The following is a 16,315-nucleotide window of genomic DNA, read 5'->3' on the forward strand; positions in this document are numbered from 1 at the left end:
ATTATAGTATTGGGAAAATAAATACCCAATAAAGTCTAAGGAATTTCCCTCACTCTAAGTAGATCAGCTTTAGTGAAAATATTTGCTGTAAATGATTCAATAGTAAAGAATAGGAGTTACAAAAATTTAGGGCTTAGGTCCAGTGGTTAAGAATTTGCACTCCTACTGCAGAAGGCATGGGTTCATTCCCTGATTGGGGAACTAAGATCCCACATGCCACACGGTGTGGCCAAAAAAATTATAATTATAAAAACTTTAGGTCTATATTTTAAACTTATCTGAGAACATGAGAGTTAGATTATTAGAAACCATTAGGTTCAACCATAGGTCTTTTATTCATATGCTGCCTTGTAAACATCATTATGATTTAAACTAATGGTTTTCAAACATTTTTGGAAACACCACAGTTAGAAACGCATTCACATCCTAGTCTAATAAATTAACACATGCACATGCATATGCACACACATACCAAAACACAAGTTTTGTTCAATATCATTTACTCTGACTTTTAAAACTGCAGTCCATTTTAAAAATGCTGGTTATAACCCACAAAATTGATGCCATGATATAAGCTATTGCAATCGATAATTTGAAAATCACTGATTTAAACCACACCAACTTTATCACTAACCCTGACTTCTACCCAGAAATGCAAACTCTAGGGAACTACAGACACCTACTATGTCACCACTTGCAGCTTAAATTCACATCTCCAATTGCATTATTTTCCTCATTGTTCTTATTCCTTGGTAAGAGCTACCAACAACTACCCCACTACCCAAGCTAAAACCTAGGTGTGATTTTAGACACCTCATTCTTTCACTACCACCTCCCATATCTGGTCACTGAATTAAATCATAGAATATCTGAAATTAAAATTTCACTGCATGGTCTTAACAGCAGAATGCAGATGACAGGGGAAAAAAAAGTCAATGAAATTGAAGAAGGTGCAATAAAAATGATCAAATCTTAATAATAGAACAAAGCAGAAACTCAGTAACTTATAAAATATCAAAAGGTCTAACATTCATGCCATTAGAATACCAGAGAAGGAAAAGAAATTGGTAAAGGAAAAAACAGAGAAAAAATTAGCTGAAAACTTCTCAAGTATGTATGGCAAAAGACACAGATTTACAGATTCAAGAAGCTCAGCAAATGCCAAAGAGAATAACTTAAAGAAAAACCACCACAAATACAGCATCATAAACTGCTGTAAAGCAAAGATGAAGAAAAAAATCTTGAAAGCAATCAGAAAAAAATAACATCACAATAAGGGGAAGGATGATTCAGATGTTGGCACATTTCTTATTAGAAACCATAAAGGCCAACAGACAGTGGGAGAAACATCTGGAAAGTGCTGTGAAAAGTCCTGTCAATCCAGGGTTCTACAGCAATAAAATATCCTTCAGAAATGAAAGCAAAATATAAATATTTTCAGATGAAAGAAAAATAAGAAAATGTATCACCAGTAAACCTGTCCTAAAAGAACTGCTAATGGAAGTTCTTCAGGCTAATGTGAAATTCCACAGGGACATTTGGAACTTCAGGAATAACAAGAGAACAGAACAAAGGGCAACAGAAATGGTAAACATTTGGGTAAATACAGTAGCTTATTTTATACCTCACAAGTTCTTTAAGATATGTAGGACAATTGGAAGCAAAAATTATAACATTGTTAGATTATGTAGATGTAATAACATACGACAATTATAGGGAAAGTGATCTATATGGTTGTAAGGCTTCTGCATTTTTCTTGAAGTTGCAAACTTTTAATTCTGCTTAGCTTTTTAACTGTAAGGTCTGTATATTATAACCCAGATACCAACACCAAAAAATACTATGAAGAGATATAGTCAAAAGCTATCAGGTAATAAACTTGGAATATTTTAAAACATTAGAAGTAAGTGAAGAGAAGGCAAGAAAAATGAAACAGAAGAGTAAAAAAAAATAGGTTACAAATAGAAATAATAAAATAGTGAACCCAAGTTCAACAATGTTAATAATTACATTAAATGTGAATAGTCTAGACACACCTACTAAAAGAGATTGTCAAATTGGTTTATAAGAAAGACAAAACTATGTTCTATCTCCAAATAGAATGTTAAATGTAATAATAAAAATCTCTAAATATCTATATTATTGTTAGATATTAAATATAATAATATAGATCTCTAAAGGTAAAAGAATTGAAAAAAGTGTACCATCTAGCAAATTCTAATCAAAATAAAGCTGGAGTAGCTATGTTAATATTAGATAAAGTAGACTTCAGAACAAGCTATGTTACAAGGGATAAATAGGGCTATTACATAATGATAATGTTATAGCCACGCTTTCCGGGAAACAAACTCACTCAGAAGGACAATGCAGGTAGTGGAGTGCAGTTTATTACGCCGGCGGGCCCAAGGCAGAGTCTCCTCTTAGCCAAGGACCCCGTCCAGCATTTGTGAAAATCTTTTATACCCCATGTGTACGTGTCCAAACCCACCACCTACCCCATGTGTACGTGTCTAAACCCACCACCTACCCCATGTGTACGTGTCCAAACCCACCACCTCAATTCCCTTGAGACTTACATAAACAAAGGTAGGGTAAATACAACTACAATAACCCCATCATTCACGTGTTATGTGTTCAAACAGTCAATAATCAATAAGCCCGCAGTTACATTCCGACCAGTTAATAATCGATAAGCCTGTGATTACATCCTGATAGATACGGAAAAAGTTTATGACCTGTCCGGAGACAGGGGTGATTACGGTATGCTTCCTCTTAGGCAATGAGTAGCCTGGATGTGATCTTCAAGGTTCCCCTGTCTGGAGAGGGTCTTATCCTTCCATTGTCGTTCCCATAGGCACTAAGCAGAGAGTTCAGAGTCCACTGGAGAGGCAGCCGAACACGATCAGCACGGACAGGCCTGAGATGGAGTCCTGGCCCTATGAATTCCTTCTTCAATAAAAGGGTTATTTCTTCAAGAAAATATGCTAATAACAAATGTGTGTGCAACAACAGAGCACCATCAAAAGAAACAAAATCTGAATCATCGGAGTTCCAGAAGGAGAAGAGAGGGAGACACAGACAGAAAAACTATTTCAAGAAACGATGGCTAAAACTTTCCCAAGCCTGGGAGAAATTTGCACATTCAAGTTCACAAAGCTATTAGATCACCCTATTACTTCAGTCTGAAATGATCTTCTCCAAGACACATTGTAATAAAACTGCCAAAAATATAAGACAAGGACAGAACCCTAAAATCAGCAAGAAAAAAGAAGATTGTAAACTACAAAGCTGCTCCTATTAGGCTAGCAGTGAATTTCTTAGCAGAAATCCTATAGGCCAGGAAAGAGTTGGATGATATACTCAAGAATTAGATGTCAACTACATATTGAGAATTCTGTATCTGACGAAGTTGTCCTTTATTAAGAAGAAACAAAGACTCTGGGCTTCCCTGGTAGTGCAGCAGTAAAGAATCTGTCTGCAATGCAGGAGATGTGGGTATGATCCCTGGGTCAGAAAGATCCTCTGGAGAAGAAAATGGCACTCCATTCCAGTATTCTTGCCCAGAAAATCCCACGGACAGAGGAGCCTGGCAGGCTACAGTCCATGGGGCTGCAAAGAGTTGGACATGACTAAGCAACTAAACAACAACAAAGACTTTACCAGATGGTTTGACAGAAAACAACAAAATTCTGTAAAGCAATTATCCTTCAATGAGAAAATTTTAAAAATTAGCAAAAACATAATTTACAACAAAAAGGTAAAAAAAAAATAAAAGACTTTACCAGATGGGATTTCTCTGGTGGTCCAGTGGTTAAGAATCCACCTGCCAATGCAGGATACATGGGTTCAATCCCTGGTCCAGGAGGATCCCTCATGCTGTGGAGCAACTAAGCCCATGTGTCACAACTACTAAGCCCAAGTGCCACAACAAGAGAAACCACTGCAATGAGAAGCCTGCACACTTCAACAAAGAGTAACTCCAGCTGGCTGCAACTAGAGAAAGCCCACACATAGCAACAAAGGCCCAGTGCAGCCCAATAAATAAATAATATAATCACACAAAATGTTTACAAAACACCATTTAAAAAAGACAGACTTCACCAGACAAACAAAAACTGAGGGAGTTTATCACCGCTAGATCTTCCTTATGAGAAATGCTAGAAGGAGTTCTTCAAGCTGAAATGAAAAGATGCTAATTAGTAATATGAAAACATACAAATACATAGAACATATAGGTAAAGAGTGAATAAATAATCAAATTCAGAAAACTCTCATACTGTAATATGATAGTGTGTTGGCCACTTAACTATAGTATAAAGGTTAAATGACAAGAACATTAAAAATAACTACACAGTTACTGTAATTTCTTAATAAATATACAATACCAAAAGAGGTAAAATCTAACATTAAAAGTGTAAGTAGGTGAGAAGTAAAAGGGTAGAGTTTTTGCATGTTAGTGAAACTAAGTTGCTCGCAGTATAAAACAGACTGATAACATCTACAAGAGGTTTTATGTAAGCCTTGAGGTAACCATAAAGCACAAAAACTTACAGTAGATTCACAAGATAAAGAGAAGGAAATCAAGAGCATACCACTGCAGAAAACAACCAATTCACAGAGGAAGGGAGCAAGAAAAAAAGGGAACTGCAAAACAGCCAGAAAGCAATCAATAAGATGGCATCAGTAAGTCCTTACCTATCAACAATTACCCTAAAGGTAAACATATAGAATTCTTCAGTCAAAATGTACTGGAAGGATTTAAAAAATTCAACTATAAGCTGCCTGCAAGATACTCACTTTCAGCTCTAAGTTCACTCATAGGCTTAAAGTAAAGGGATGCAGAAAAAATAGTCCATGCAAATAGAAGACAAAAGAGAGTGAAGGTAGCTTTACTTGTATCGGAGAAAATAGACTTTAAGCTGAAAACAGTAATAGATAAAGTCATTATATAATAATAAAGGGGTCAATTCATCAAGTGAGTGAATGTTGCTCAGTTTTGTCCAACTCTTGGCAACCCCATGGATTATACAAGCCATGGAATTCTCCAGGCCAGAATACTGGAGTGGGTAGCCTTTCCCTTCTCCAGGGGATCTTCCCAACCCAGGGATCAAAACCCAGGTCTGACACATTGCAGGCAGATTTTTCACCAGCTGAGCCACAAGGGAAGCCCAAGAATACTGGAGTGGGTAGCCTATCCCTTCTCCAGAGGATCCTCCCAACGCAGGAATCGAACCAGGGTCTCCTGCACTGCAGGCGGATTCTTTACCAACTGAGCTATCAGGGAAGCCCAATTCATCAAGAGAATACAGCAATTATAAATATATATGCACGCAACATCAGACTACCTAAATGTGTTAAGCAAATACTAACAGGTCTGAAGGGAGAGACAGACAACAATAAAATAGTAGCAAGGGACTTCAATATTGCAAGCAATGAACAGATCATCCAGACAGAAAATCAGAAACATTGGATTTCAACCATATTTTAGCCTAAATGGACCTAATAGACATACAACAGCAGCAGAATATACTTTTTTTGGTTGCCATGCTGTATAATACATTTCAAGAACTTACATATCTTATAACTGGAAGTTTGTACCTTTTGACTACCTTCATGCATTTTGCCCACCCTACTCCCACCTCTGACAACCACCCATCTGTTCTCTGTATCTATGAGTTTGGTTTATTAGATTTCTCAAACAAGCAAAAATAGAACTACCAATAGATCCAGCAATCCAACTTCTGGGTACATATTCAAAGGAAATAAAAACAGAATATTGAAGAGATATCTGTACTCCCATGTTTTTGCAGTATTATTCACAATAGGCAAGATATGGAAACAACCTAAGTGTCCATCTGTGAATGAATGGATAGAGAAGGTGTGAGATATATATATATATATAGGCATGTGTGCTCAGTTGCTCAGTCATGTCTGACTCTTGGTGACCCATGGACTGTAGCCTGCCAGACTCCTCTGTCCATGGAATTTTCTAGGCAAGAATACTGGATTGGGTTGTCATTTCCTCCTTTAGGGGATCTTCTCAACCGAGGGATCAAACCCACTCCTGTGTCTCCTGCATGGGCAGGCAGATTCTTTACCACTGAGCCATCTGAGAAGCCCTCCATATATTAACAAAATATAAAATTTTGTTGTTGTTTAGTAGCTAAGTCATGTCTGACACTATTGTGACCCCATGAACTATAGCCCACCAGGCTCCTTTGTCCATAGGATTTTCCCAGGCAAGAATATTGCAGTAGGTTGCCACTCCCTTCTCCAGGGAATTTTTCTGACTCAGGAATCAAACCTGCATCCCTTGCATTACAGGTGAGTTCTTTACCACTGAGTTACCAGGGAAGCCCTAATATACAGTATAATATATCTAGTGGGATATTATTCAGCCATAAGAAAGAAGGAAATCCTGCCATTTGTGACAACTTGGATGGATCTTGAGGGCACTATGTTAAGTGAAATAATTCAGACAGAGAATGGCAAATACTATATTATATCACTTATGTGGAATATAAAAATCACAACTCACAGAAATGAGAGTATAGAATTGAGGTTACCAGGGGCTAGAAGAGTAGGGGAATCAGGAAGATTTTGGTCAAAGGGTACAAACTTCCAGTTAAAAGATGAACAAGTTCTGGAGCCTAATGCACTGCGCTGTGATCACAGGTTACAGTACTGTACTGTATAATTGAAAACTGCTAAGAGAGTAGATATTAAATCTTCTCACCACAAAAAATAAACAGTAATTATGTGATGCAGTGGCGGTGCTAGCTAACACAATGACGGTAATCATATTGTGATGTATTTGTTTCAAATCAGCACACTGCCCACTTTAAACTTGTGCTCAGTCCCTTAATTGTGTGTAATTCTTTGTGATCCCATGGACTGTAGCCCACCAGGCTCCTCTGTCTATAGAATTTTCCAGGCAGTGATACTGGAGTGGGTTGCCTTTTCCTACTCCAGGGGATCTTCCCAGCCCAGGGATCTAACCTGTGTCTCTTGTATTGGCAGGCAGATTCTTTACTGCTGTGCTGCCCTGGAAACCATTTTAAATTTATATATCAATTACAGCTCAATAAAGTTGGTGGGGGGAAAGAAAATGCCAAAGATCCTACAAAAACGAAGCAAAATAAATGAGTTTCACAAAGTCACAGGATACTGGGTCAATATTTTAAAAATTGTTTGTTAATATACACAAATAAATGAACTAGTGAAGATTGACAATTTTTTAAAAGTACCATTTACAGCAATACCATAAAACATGAAATACTTAAATACAAATCTTACAAAATATGTGTAAGATCTCTATGCTGTAAGCTAATAAATTACAAAAAACATGAAGGAAATCAAAGAGGATCTAAGTAAATGGTGAAATACACTATATAAATAGGATAGAAAGGCTCAGTATTCTTAAGATGCCATGTTAAACCATGGAAAAGCCAAAGGGGCACTACTGTAAAGCTTTTCTTAGGGCATCGGTTGGCCTTAACCCAGCCATGAAGCTCTCCACCAGCACCACCATCATTCCATACACGGGGGATAATAATAATAACCCGTACATCCCAGAGGACTGCAGAAAGGATTCAATGAGGTCAGGTAAATAAATGGAAATCACTCTGGAAAGCAAAATACCCTACAAAATGCTGGTTCTCTCTCCTCTGCAGTGCACCCACCGGCAAAGCACCTGGCCCACCCCGCGCTCGGCCCCTCCAGCCCACCCCGCACTCACTGGGCCGCCTGCTCCTAGGTAATCACGGACAAGACCTCAGTAACTGGGCTCTGCTGGAGCCTCTGCGACCACTGCCAGGCCCTTCCGGGCAACCCCAGCCTTGCCAGCGCCTCCGGGACCCCAGACCCTCAGTCTCGACTCTCAGACCGTCCAGAAAGGCCTCCACCGGGCAGACCACAAGGTGTAATGGTTCCTCAGGGACCCCCGTGTGCGCGCACTTGCCCCTCGCGCCCAGGTCAGCTGGGGAAAAGGAAAACCCAGAGAAACCAGGGGGATTCACTGGCTACGAATGCTTTTAAAATAAGTTGTTTGTACCGTACCGTGTTGTGATCCTCAACAGTCCTGTGAGGCAGGGCTCAAAGACACTGATAGGCCTATTTTACAACTCAGAGAATGAAAATAACGCAGCGGAGACCAACTGGCCAAGATGGCGGCCCTCACGTCTACTAAGTTCCTGTGGGCTACCTCGGATGAACCCTATGGTCGCCTGGCAACGCAGGACCCTCTTTCTCCCAGGCAGGCCTCTGGTTTCCTGGACCTAAAAGTCAAGATCTTACGCTTTGTACTGCATGGGAGAGGTGCAGGGTGGGGGTGGGGGGCAGCCCGAGGCGGGGTTCATCCATCCAGAGTCAGATGCTTCTTCCCTTTTCACCATTCATTTGTCTTTGCCCGTTTGAAAATTCCGAGTGCTCCACCCCACCTCAAAATCCAAGCATTTTGGAGAGCTCATGGACCACTGGAGTCCCACGAATCTGGCCAGCCATACCTATTGATATCCCAGAATTCTTTGATATTTTCCCCTGAAGTCTCAGTGACTCTTCATATGATGCCAGGAACCCCATTATTTTTTACCTCAGACTAAGCATGCATGTTGGCGAAGTGCAGTGTCACCTATAACCAACTAATCCTGTCTTGTCACATATGACCTCGCTAATCGAATTCAGATTTGTGAGGACAAATATGAATCCCCAAGCCAAATAGGGGCACAGAAGATAAAAAGATCAGAGTAGTCATGAAAAAACATTTTTGCATGAAACTTACATCTCTACTACTTCTAGACCAGACAGCCTAATCAGGCTCTGTGAAGCCAGCATTATCCTGCCACCAAAGCCAGATAAAGACTTGACTACTCAGATTCCTCTGCATTTTCTTGGATTAGAGAAGTGGCCCACTCCTTCCTGTTACGGGCTGTCCTCCCCAGTGGTGGGTTGAATGGTGGCCACCACCACCCCCCCCAAAAAAAAAAGATATGCCTATGTTTGAATTCCCAGAACCCGTGAAGTTTAACTTATTTGGAAAAACACCTTGAGATGAGACCATCCTGGACTACCAGGGTGGACCCTAAATCCAATCCAAATGTCCTTATAAGAGAAACACGGAGAAAAGGAAGAGGCAATGTGAAGACAGAGGCAGAGCTTAAAGTGACACAGTCACTATTCAAGAAACACCTAGAATCAATAGATGCTGGAATAGACAAGGAACAGACTCTCTCCTAGAGTCTCTGGTTAAGGTTGGGTGGGCCTTGAGTGAAGATAAAACCTGGGGTTCTGTGTCTTCCTTAGCAGTCATTTAGGTAGAGCCCGAAGAGACATTCCACAACCCAGAGAGGATAAACTATTAGCCCTACAGCCTCCAACTAAAAAAAAAGTGCCCTCACCCTCCTGCCAGTATCTGATTAACCTGTTTTTATTTTGGGGGCAGCACATTTCTATCAAATTCCCAGATAAATAACAAAGTTTGAAGGGGACTCTGGTATTAATAACAAGAAGTCGCAAAAGCAACAGTGAGGGAGGGCTGAAACTTCCCTGGTGGTCCAGCGGCTAAGACTCTGCACTCCCATTGCAGAGGGCCCAGGTTTGATCCCTGGTCTGGGAACTACAGATCCCTTATGTTGTCACTAAAGATCCTGTGTGCCACAATGAAGATCGAAGATCCTGCGTTCTGCTTCTAAGACCCGGGGTAGCCAAATAAATAAATATATATTAAAAAAAAGAAAGTCCTGCCATTGGTCTCCCTGCCCTGTTCAGGCCTCACAGAATGGTGGGCACCTGTAACCAACCTCCCCAGAGTCTCTGGCCATGAGATTCTTCCAGCACCTGCCAGCGCCCAGCCTTTGGACCTCATGAACTTTCTCCCTGTGGAGCAGGACAGGCCTTTGCACAGCAGCTCCCAGCTGTTCACGGGCCACAAGGAAGGCTGATCCTCTGCTCAAAGGGGAGGTTGTTCCTCTCCAGCTTGGCGTTCTTATCCTCCTATGTGTTAGTTCTACTGTGGTGGGAGTACAGACTTTTTAGTTTTTAAATCTTCCTATAGTTTATTCATTTTCTTTGTTTAAAACTTTTGACTAGCAAGGGACTCACATGATTCTAAAATCTGATGGTATACATATAAAACCATAGAAATAACAGGGTTTATGAGGAAAATAGGATTTTGCCAACAGCTCAGAATCTCCACATTTTGGTAAGCATAACAGTAACAAAACAATCCATAACAATCCAAATAAAAACACTAGCATCATTTTTAAAACACTCGTTAAACAGCTAATAGACAAAGGTTATAATATGAGGTAAAGGATTTTACCATTATTGAAAAAAAAAAAGGGGGAAAAGCTACTTTGACTAGGTGAGGACAGATGGAAGTTGGTGGTTTATGGAAACAAAGCAGGGGGTCATCACCAACAGAAGCTGCAGGATGAGCAGCTGAGACTTTGCATAAAAAGTAGGTGCCGATGCTGGTGGCTTTGGCTCATTGTTTGTGGTTGTTTCTTTTGCACTAGCATTTCTGGGCTGTCTTACTACCTTTTTTCATTTAGAATCAGCTTACAGAGTTCCAAATACAATCTTCTCCCACAAAGCACAGACTGTACCACAATCATCTTTTTCTATCACTGCAAATGCATCTCAGCAGAAGACACCTAGGAAAGCTCTTATAAGGCAGCCTGATGACATTTTTCTCCCGTGCTTTTGAGGAGCGCATCAGCAAAAAGAGTTGTTGCCGCTCCTGTGTAGAATCAGACTGCAGCAGCACCTTTACTAGTCTTGTCCTCAAAAAATTCAAGAAGATCAGGCTAATTATTTCATAAGCACTTCAAGACAGAGAATGTGTTCAACCACGCGGAGAGAAAGGAGGCGGAGTGAATGGCATCATCTAAGCATCATATCCCCTCAGCATGTTCGGCTCTATTGCATTTGGAACTTCGCATTCAGCTGCTGCTACTCAGTGCAAAACATTCACATACTGGGACAGATACACGTGGCACAATGCAGATTCCATGTTATGCTGATACCATTCCCTTGTTTATTTGCCTGAAGAAGCACTCTTTGCCACGGTAGAGACACTGAAGGGTCTTGCTTACAATCCCGCCCATCATCTGTCCAGTTCAAGCCTCAATCCCAAATAGGGAACCACCTTCTTTAGTTTCTTGTGTGCTTTCCAGCTATGAAAATATCAAGAGACTCTTGGTTCCCATCTCTCTGTTTTTGTTTTTTTAAAGCTAACCTATTCTACACAGTTTTTCACCTTACTCTTTCCACTTGCAATATATCTTTGAGATCTTACCAAAAGTACACAGAGAACTCCTGCATTGTGATTAGTTTTTCATTGCGTAGTATTCCTGTGTGTGTGCGTGTGTGCATAAAATTTTAGCCAGTCTAAAACTGATGGATGCATGGATAATTCCCAATCTTTTGTTAAGACAAACTGCAATGAACAAAGTTATATGTTTTGCGTGTATACAAGCATATCTGTAGAATGAATTCCAAGAAATGGAACTATGGAAATTGCAGAGTTTAAGGGTATATACATCTACAATTTTGACATGCACTGCCAATTGTTTTTCTAAATGTTTGTCCTAAGTTGGATTCTACAAGCAATAAATGAAAGGAGGGCTTGTTTCTTCACAGCCTTGCCCATCAAGTATATGCCAAACTTTTCAATTTTTGCCATTCTGACAGAAGAAAAAAATTCCTTGTATAGTTATTTTATTTGCTTCTTCTTTATTATGAGTTAGGTTGAGCATTTTTTTCATCTTTCAGGCTATTTTGTTTTCCCTTGCTGTGTGAACTGTCCATAGGGCTCCTTTATCAGCATGTAACATAACAAATATTTAATTTATATTTCGTCCATTATTTGTCTTCCCCCAATTGTGCTAGCTCCCCTGAAATTTTTGTCTGTCTTGTTCTGCTGGAGCCCCAGCATCTACGGAAGGACTTAGCACAAAGTAGGTGCTCAGTAAGTATTGGAGAATAACTAAATGGATAAATAGCATACGATTAGAGCTGGCAGTGGGGCAATGAGGAGCTAGGCAACAGATGGTCCTGGGATAATCAGATAATCATCAAGGAAAGACAGAAACAAATCCATATCTTGCTCCAAACATAAAAATGAATTAATCCAGATATACTAAAGGCTTAAATTTGAAAGACAAAACTTTTAAATTTTATAAAATAATATTGGAGATTATTTTTGTGATCTCAGGACAGGAAAGAATTTATTAAACTAGACACAGAGTCCACAACATAAAGACCGACAACTTTGGCTACTTTAGAATGAAGAACTTCTCTTTGTCAAACAAAATCAACACAAGCCAGAAACTCAGAAGGTGTGTGTAACACAGGAAGCCAAAATCGTTTTCCTGCAATGACTCTCTACTGCCCTCTAGTGCCCAAGCTCTCTGCCTGCTGGCAAAGGAAAAATATTTAAAGGGCTCAGGTGCATTTTTGGAGCTGAGAAACAATAAATTCATAACAAATCCCATGGGGAAGGAGTGATGAGGATGACAATACCTGAACCTTTCATCAAACTTGCCATCATTCAAAGTGGGGTGGAGGTCATATACTTCTTCCTGTGCCGCAGTAGGTACAGGAACACTTATGAAATATTTCTTGTCTTAGTAAATGAGACCCAAATCTGATAGAGCCTCTAGATCTAAGAATGAGCTACAAGAAATACAAAAGACAGAGATACAAGTTAATGGACATTATGAAGAATCCAGATAAATCCAGACTGGAACACTTTACAGGATAAATGAACTGGTTTCTTCAACAAATTAATAGTATGAAGCTAAAGGGAGGGTGGGTTGCTATAAATAAGAGGAGGATTAAAAGGCATAATAATAAAACACATTGTATTGTCAAAGTATAATTTTTAGAAACTTAAAAACAATGGTCCTATACACATATCAAGTGAGCATTTATCAAGGAAGGATAAAGGGAACCAGTAAAAAAGAATTACTGCAAAAAAGAATTCAAAAGACTCAACATACATGGGCACTGGATGTACCTCTTTTATATCTCTATGGACCAATATTCATTTATATTGCTGTTGACCAAGAAGCATTTGCATCTGTGTCATTTTTCTATAAATTCACATCTCTCCTTAAAGAGTACACTAAATACTCTAAAATAACAAGTCACAGTAAAGCTACATTAGAGAATGAGATAAATCTTCCATGGGCCTGTTGGAAAATATGCCAGTGTTACACAGAAAGGACACACAATCATCAGTTTGCCTACGTCCAAGTTTGGGATTTTTTTCCCTTAATAGTATGGACTTTGTTTGCACCTAGATTCCTACAACTCAACTGCCAAAAAACACCTTTGAGAAAATCAAGGAGTTTAAATATGGTCAAGTCAAGTAAAACATGTCTGTAATTTGCTTTAAAATATTTGAATTAAAAAAGAAAGTAGGGGGACGGAATAGATAAAATAAACTAACATTTCGATAATTGTTGAAGCCAAGTGGTTCATAATATTTCCTCTATTTTTATGTAGGCTTGAAAAATTCCATAATACTTTCAAAAAATATGTCATGATAGTATTCTACTTCACACTGTGAGGTAACTGTACCCTTACCACATAAGGTTTAGAATTCTTAATCATAAAGTTAAAAGATGAATTTCTCATTGTTTACTAAACAGCATAATTGTACTAACTTTTGAACAAAAAGATGTTTATATAAACATACCTAAAATATAAATATAATATAAATGGAATATAAGGTATTTTAAAGAACTACTCAAGTCATATAAGAGATTGGCTCAGTCTACACCTTCTTTCTGTTCAAAACCCAGCAGTTAATGCTGTTAGCATTCAAAATGCCTTTTTTTCGTCTGAAAAGGGACAGTGAAGCCTCTGATTTTTTAGCCTATAGCCAGGTCTTAGTATAAAATCAGTCAGTTGTTAGCACACATTTATTTCTTTATTCGTTAAACCTCTGCTAGAAAACAGACATATAGGCTTAAAGCCCTGTTTAGTTGACATAACTTTTAGCTTTTCCTTTAGATATGTCATTTATTCATGATATGTCATGGCCCTGATAACAAGTTATCCTTCATACAAAAGATTCTAATTCTTTGCCTCTTTACCAATGCTGCTGCTGCTAAGTCACTTCAGTCGTGTCAGACTCTGTACAGCCCCATAGACGGAAGCCCACCAGTCTCCCCCGTCCCTGGGATTCTCCAGGCAAGAACACTGGAGTGAGTTGCCATTTCCTTCTCCAGTGCATGAAAGTGAAAAGTGAAAGGGAAGTCGCTCAGTTATGTCTAACTCTTAGCGACCCCATGGACTACAGCCTATCAGGCTCCTCCATCCATGGAATTTTCCAGGCAAGAGTACTGGAGTGGGATGCCACTGCCTTCTCCCTTTTACCAATGGGAGATTCATATTTTTAAGTATTCTGGTTTAGAGGCCTCTTTCCAAGCACTCTAACATTCTTAAGACCTTGAAATTTCTGAAAGTCATATTTTAACTCAATAAATACCATAAATAGTAGGAACATATCTACTAAATTTTCTTGCTTGATTTAAGATTCTCATTTCAAATGCAAATAGTGATATCCTTTGCACTAGTCAATACTTATTGCTTCACAGGCTTTATATATTATCTCATTTAATCCTCACAACAATTCTATGAAATGGATATAATTATTATATCTATTTTTCAGAGGAAGAATCTACTGCACATAGAGGCTGAGCAACTCCAAGAATCATGAAAAAAGTGGTAGAGAGGAGAATTTCCGCTCATGCAGAGACTTGACTTGAAAGTCAAACTCCTAACCAGCCCCATATGATGCTTTGGTCTCAGGTGGTATGGCTGGAGAGCTGGAGGAAGGAATTTTGGCTCTGCCCTGAGACACTCGAGGGGCAGTGAGCCTGAGCAGCCAGCAGCTACATGGGCAGTTATCTCTGTGTGCTGCTCCAAAACTCCCATTGACTGTAAAGCAAGCCTTGGAAGGACTTCTCCAGTGATCCAGTGGCTAAGACTCCATGTTCCCAATGTAGGGGGCCCAGGTTCCATCCCTGGCCGGGGAACAAGATCCCACATGCTGCAACTAAGAGTTTGCATCTGAAAACTAAGGATCCCATGCAGTCAAATAAGTAAATTAATTAATATAAAAGCAAGTCTTGGAGTCACCATTGCCCTTACTTGATCTTGAATAGCTGCATCAACCAAGGTGTAGTGTGGTGGGAGAGGGGAATGTGTAAGCGACACTGTAGCCAAGCAGAGCCACAGGGTTTTAGAAAGCTTCCAGAAATGCCCAAGAAGAGCTCATTCATTCACCATGTGCAGGGAACACAAGAGATGTCTCCAGCCTCATGGCTTACATTGGTGGGTGGGGGGTGAGTGACAAAGAAATGAACAAGATGCTTTCCAATGATGACAAATGTACAAAGAAAGTGAAATAGAATGCTGTGTCATGAACTGATTTAGACTGATTGATGGAGGAAAGCCTTATGGAGATACCAGCTGAGCAGAGACATGACTGACAAGAAGCTGGCAGCCATGCCAGGGGCTATGGCAGAGAGTTTCAAGACTAGAGAGGTTGCAGCACAGGGCCTTAGGGAGAAATGGCAAGAGGGAAGCCAGAGAGAGAAGCAGGCCGGTTGTGTCAGCCCCCCAGGCCCTGCAGAGGCCTTCCTGTCTCTCTAGGTTGGCTGGGAAGATGTCTGAGAATTTTAACCAGGGGAAAAGGACCTCTGTGCCTGGTGGGTGCACAGAATGGCCTGTGGGTTGGGCAAGTACCTCCTAGGGACAGAAAGTGAAAGTGAAGTCGCTCAGTCCTGTCCGACTCTTTGTGACCCCATGGACTATAGCCTACCAGGTTCCTCAGTCCATGGGATTTTCCAGGCAAGAATACTGGGGTGGGTTGCCATTTCCTTCTCCAGGGGATCTTCCCAACCGAAGGATTGAACCCAGGTCTCCTGCATTGTGGGCAGACGCTTTACCGTCTGAGCCACCAGGGAAGTCCTAGAGACAGGGAGAGGACAAATTAGTAGCATGAAATCATTTAAGGAACACTTTAAACATGTCTTCCAAAACACTAACTAAAAGAGTAGGTAGTTGGAGGCCTATGTGCTGACCGCGGTGACTGTCCCGCCGGCCCAGGGGAGATTGTGCCTGGGACACAGTAACGACTGCATACGAGTCGCCGCACAGCAGTGGAGCGAGCGGCCCGGACACCGGGGCTGGTCAGCTTCCCCGCCTGGCGCGGGGGTGGACTTGCATGAGCTTCTAGGAAATCTCCCCACCAAGGATCCTGGGACCCTGAATGCCCGTCCGTTTTTCAGGCTCTGTGGTT

At 40.3% G+C, this 16,315-nt stretch overlaps 1 non-coding gene across 1 annotated transcript; it reads left to right on the plus strand.

Annotated features, from left to right (window-relative positions):
* The first annotated feature begins 9,540 nt into the window (after positions 1-9,540).
* Positions 9,541-9,613, plus strand: TRNAG-CCC. Its single transcript has one exon. It is a non-coding gene; the product is annotated as a tRNA-Gly (tRNA).
* The last annotated feature ends 6,702 nt before the right edge of the window (positions 9,614-16,315 follow it).

Source organism: Cervus elaphus, chromosome 7 (assembly GCF_910594005.1).
Source record: "Cervus elaphus chromosome 7, mCerEla1.1, whole genome shotgun sequence".
Classification (NCBI taxonomy): domain Eukaryota; kingdom Metazoa; phylum Chordata; class Mammalia; order Artiodactyla; family Cervidae; genus Cervus; species Cervus elaphus.